The 5,409-nt window shown below is 49.3% G+C and overlaps 1 long non-coding RNA gene across 2 annotated transcripts; it reads right to left on the bottom strand.

The window, feature by feature from the left end:
* Positions 1 to 1,687: 1,687 nt before the first annotated feature.
* On the bottom strand, positions 1,688 to 4,336 carry LOC137840718 (uncharacterized). Of its 2 annotated transcripts, XR_011087644.1 has the most exons (3): positions 4,073 to 4,336; positions 3,916 to 3,991; positions 1,688 to 3,845 (listed from the first exon to the last, which is right to left on the bottom strand). It is a non-coding gene; the product is annotated as an uncharacterized lncRNA (long non-coding RNA). The 2 variants fall into 2 exon arrangements; XR_011087643.1 differs by having other exon boundaries at positions 1,688 to 3,991.
* Positions 4,337 to 5,409: the final 1,073 nt, after the last annotated feature.

Genomic DNA, 5,409 nt, shown 5'->3' with positions numbered 1-5,409 from the left:
GGGGGCGGGGCTTCGCCCCGCCCCCTACCCTACAGTCATTTAGTAGGGCAGGGGGCGGGGCCATTTCGATGGGGGCGGGGCCAGCTGGATCGCTCCGCCCACTTCCGGGCGGGGCCACACTGGGCGTTTACACATAAATAAATACTTGGATATGCAATCTATATGCATGTATCCAAACACCTACAAAAGTGGCCCGGTGAATGTGCTCACCCCTGGGATCGAACCAGGACTGTACGGGGCAAGAGGCCGTGTCACTAACCGGTCGGCCAGTGTGACCTGACAGCCGGCGGCGGTCTGTTCCCTTTTGTACTTACCCATCGCGCGCGGAGCGCAATACTGAACGTCTAAGAATGACTCGAAGTGAAAGCGGGGTGACTGCCGAGCTCGCCACGCTTGGCGAGTGGCTCCGTCGCTGCGCTTGAACACCTGAGATCCAGGGTTCGATTCCCCACCCTTGCTGCTTGCGTCCCATGCTGCCTGCGCCGCCTGCGCTCCATGCCGCCTGCGCTCTCTGCCCACCATGCCGCCTGCGCTCTCTGCCGCCTGCGCTCCCTACTGCATATGCCGCCCTGCGGTATTCGCTACATTGCGATGGCTACGAATAGGCAGACGCTTACCTGTACTTTCAGCGATTAATAAGTGAATTAATAATTTTTTAGGACTTTACAAGTTTTTTTTTTTTTTACATTTTGTAATTTACTATTCTAGGCTGTTCTAAAACACGATCTGGTATGCTTGATACACATTAGAGGAGGTGTAATAATAATAATAAAAAAAAAAACCATTTCGTCATTTACTTCATATGGTGTACCGGCACAAAGGTTTGCAGTGCTGAGGACATGAGGAGACCTAGAAAGAAGCATTGCTGATGTATCAATGCCCGAGCGATTAGGCACATGGACGGGCAACCCCCAGCCTCGGGTCCGGATACGTCATTGCTCAAATTGGCAAATCATAGCAAGCTACAGAAGACTTTCTGCATCACATGAATTATTTTAGCGTGTGGTTTAGAAGTGTATTATACAAATGAACTTGTTTGCTTTGTACTTTTGAGAGACATGCACATTGCCGAGATGGCGGCAGTGCTTATGTGTATTTGTTAGGTTGCTTTGGGCAGAACAAACCGCAAAAGACGGGTCACATTGACCCAGCTGTCTAATTGGGGCGCCTATCATTTGTCATCATCATCATCAGGTGTCTTGCCTGGAAAAGGCATTGACGGCCACGGCCCTCCATTCTTCTGTCATCCAAAGAATTTAATGTGTTTCCATGGCTTTCTGTCCGAGCAGTGCCCATACTGGGCGGCTGTCCTGACCATTGTACCTAAGGGTATCCTCTGCTCAGCACGACGAAGTCCAAAACCAGTAACAAAGATACTCTCTGGCTGCCTTCAAATTTCATCCACCACCTGCTTCCCGTGGCTTCATCGTGACCCTGACAAGGGGGGGCTAAATGGGTACTCAGTCTAGCCCAAGGACCTCCCATAGGCTAGCGGAGGGAAGGAGCGCCTTACACTTCCTTTGTCAAAGCAAGCTCTGACCCGCCACCCAACCATTTGTAACGTACTTAATTAAAATGATTAAAAATGATCACGTAGAGTTACATAGAGCATCAGACAGGTTGAGGCAACTATCTAGCATTTGGTCTATCATGCAAATGAGTGCTTTGGACTTTTAACACACATGCACATTGGCAGTACTTCTTTATTTCTTAGGTTGTTTTGGGCAAAACAATGAAAGGTGCATCGCATTGAGCCAGCATCAGACAGGTTGAGGCAAATATGCTGCTAGTCGGTGGCAGCACTTGGAATTCATCTAGCCTTTCTGATATGGTCAATTTCATAAGGATGCCGGCATGAATAAGACCACTCTGGCCTTTACTCTGAACTGGGTGCTACCACCCAGTACATGTGCCGAGGCTGGCCGTGTAGTTACGAAACTCTGCTTTGAATTGAAAGCTAAAGTCCCGGAAGTTACACGCTATGTTTAGAAATTCAATTGACTTTAGCAGCAACCTGGACTGTACAGCAACGGCCTTTTTGTAGTCAGACAGCCAATGAAGACATCAAGCCCTGTAACAAAACATGCAATAAGTTTCACATTCAAGAGAAGCAACATCGATTGAGCCACATCGCGAATGATGACTGACACCAAAGTTGACTTTATTTACAAGACCACCAACAGGAAGCAAACACACCACAGTTGATTTTATTCACAAGAATACCCGCATGCTGCATGACGATTCAAAAAAACGGCTCTGACTACATTAAAATAACAGCTTTTATTCGTACAGACAAATGTACCAACATTCTGCAAGATTCTGAGTTCGGTGGCCATTTTAAAGCAGGGTTGCCAAAGATGACTTATTGATCGCAACAGAGACCGTTTGTACGCTTGTCGTTTGCATCTATGGGTGTCTGGCTACTTGGCTTTTGTCAACAATTTAGAATGCATCCAGCTTTTCTTTGTGTAGTTAAAATAAATAAAAAGCCTGACACTGCATATTTAACAAGTCAATTTTGTTTCAGCCTAACTTCACAATTGTCTTGTCATTGAGAATGTCTCAAATGATTCCAGTTTGTATGCACGATAGACTGCCAATGCCAATGTTTAATATGGACCACTTGAATTCAGTTCAGTTTAATTGCAGTTCAGTGGTACACAGACACACACAATTACAGTACAAACAGTTCATTTCATGATTAAAAAAAAAAACAGTAAAACAACAATATTGCAAAATGACGCAGCGCTGAGAGAGAAAGAAAGAGGCATCATGCAGACAGCCAGTGTGCACACCCAGTGAAAAAGTGGAGGGAGGGAGGGAGGGAAAGAAAGAAAGGACAAAAGAAACAACAAAGTCATACTCTCCTTAAACGCTGGCTGGGCGCTTTGCCCTCGCCGCATCCGCACCCGTCCGTCTCGTGTCGGCCACTCATCACGGGCGAAGGTCGGCCGATGGTTGGCTCCTCCCCGCCCGGCCGGTATTCGACGTTTGGACTCATCCTCCGCCTCGTGCCACTGCAAAAAGAAAAACGGCACTCTGTTGCATGCGGTTCACTTCTGTGGACGTACTCATTACCTGTCTATTAAAGCGTGCTCCTATTTTAAGCTCCCTTTATTAATTCCGTATGCATACATGAATGTTTTTGTTTTCTTTTTGTCTGTTCCTATATGAAGAATTCAATGCTTATAATTTCTTTCTTTGTTGTAAAGTGCTTTGAGCTGCATTTCTTGTATGAAAGGTGCTCTACAAATAAAGTTTTTTATTATTACCCTCTAATAAGGGAGGGAGGGAGGGAGGGAGAGAGCGAGGGGAGATGAGAAGAGGCTTTGGTGCGCACTTAAGCGCAACCGGCCAGTTCCCTCTGAGTAGAGCTGGCTTGGCCCCGAGAGGGAAAAATAGGAAAACGTGACGTCACGGAGAGCGTCACGAAGAATCTCCTCGTCCTCGACACCGTCGACGACACTGGGACCCAGTCTGGCAGACATTATACCCTGGTATTCCACAAAGGGCAAGGTATAGCCACGTTCCACCCTGAGTGCACCAGGCCATGCAGGTACTGCCGGGCACATTGGAGAAAGAGAGCGAGAGAGAGGGGGGAGGGAGGGAGGGAGGGAGAGGGTGTCTACTTTGCCAATTCGTATCTAGAGGGTCACAGCAACCCAAATGCCCGCGCGTGCTACTCGTTACCCTATTCAAACAGGGGTAGGGAAAGCGCAAAAGAAAAAACAAAGTCATACTCCCCCGAAACGCTGGCTGCATCCGCACCCATCAGTCTCGTGTGGGCCGCTCGTCACGGGCCAAGGTCCGGGTCTGCTTCGGCCGGTGTTGGACTCGTCTTTCGCCTCGCACAAGTGCAAAAAGACAAACGGCACTCAGTTGCATGCGGTTCACTTCTGTCAACGTACTCATTACCTGCCCCCTCCCTGGTCTTGTGGGTGCAGTCCAGTCCCTCTCGGTGCAGGCTGGCGCTCGCCCCATCCGCTGCCAGCTGAAAGGCAGAAAAATAAGGAAATCAAATTAAAACCAACAAGTGTGTACACTACGCTTGCAGATGGGATTGCCATGTCACCGCCTCTGGCCAGCCTTGGCCAGTCATGCATCAGTCTCCTCTTCAACACTTGGCGACTGCTTTCTTTGGGTGATTCCTTCCTTTGCAACCCGCTCACCAATCGCGGGTCTGGTGGCCTCCGTCCACCGGCTCTTCGTTTCATACATCGTCTCTTCCACCTTGCAAGACAAGCACAAAAGTCTCGCTGCGCGGTCGCTTGCGCTAGCCGTCGCTTGCGCTAGCCGTCGCTTGCGCGGTCGCTTGCGCAGTCGCTTGCGCAGTCGCTTGCGCAGTCGCTTGCGCTAGCCGTCGCTTGCGCTAGCCGTCGCTTGCGCGGTCGCTTGCAGTCGCTTGCAGTCGCTTGCGCTTCCCGTCGCTGCGCGGTCGCTTGCGCTTCCCGTCGCTGCGCGGTCGCTTGCGCTTCCCGTCGCTGCGCGGTCGCTTGCGCTTCCCGTCGCTGCGCGTTTGGCACTCAATGAGGGCTGCACAACATTTTGGAAAATCAATGATATGGCAGTATTGGGCCAGACCACTGCATTGAGGCAAGTTGTGCAACATTCTTGGATGGAGGTTAACTATTTGATCGCAACGAGATCAGTTAGATTAGTTAACTTTAACTTACATCAATGACTTATTGTCTTAACTCATTACAAATAGTTAGGCAAGAAGACATGTTTCATTTGAGATATGAAAAAACAAATCTTTGCTGTCTTGAAGTGCATGTCAATAACCTAGACCACCATATGGCAGTTTTCCAATACACGTGCAGCCCTACACACATGTCACCATTGGTGTCCAAATGGCAGCCTCAGGGCAACTTGATCAACACACCACACGAATGAACGCAACACTGCTTTGTAGCGCAAAATGTCAATGGCAACATTTTGTGATTGATTGAATGAATTGGTGTCAAAGAATTCTGAATTTGTTTCAGTATGCAGCCCTCAAGCAGACATTGGGACACCGCTGGTGTAATTTTAAAAAAAATTAAAAATCCATTTCACACGTTCAAGCTGCGCAGGTCGACGCCTCCAGGGAAGCGGGTCTCCCTCAGAACTCGGCGACTTCAGATCAATGCCACAGAAGTCAGTCCACCTCTGATCAGATTGTGTCACGTCCCGGTCGCCATCTGCAGAAACAGAAACATGTTAGAAACTCAAAGAGCACCCCAAGTCGTCGGTCACTTGCTTACTTGAGCACAGCGACTAGCTGCTTTTGGTGACCGTCGCCGGGTCGGATCGGGCCGTGCGCCCCCTCCCCCCCTTTTTGCGTCCGGCCTGTAAACGGCAGAACATGCAATGAGTTGGGCGCTGCTCGCATCATTACGTCTTCCTTGTGGACCGGCTCGCCCAAACACC

This window comes from Syngnathus scovelli, chromosome 10 (assembly GCF_024217435.2).
Source record: "Syngnathus scovelli strain Florida chromosome 10, RoL_Ssco_1.2, whole genome shotgun sequence".
Taxonomy (NCBI): Eukaryota; Metazoa; Chordata; class Actinopteri; order Syngnathiformes; family Syngnathidae; genus Syngnathus; species Syngnathus scovelli.
Note: the sequence above shows the minus strand (reverse complement) of the source record. Positions and strands in the feature narration are given on the sequence as shown.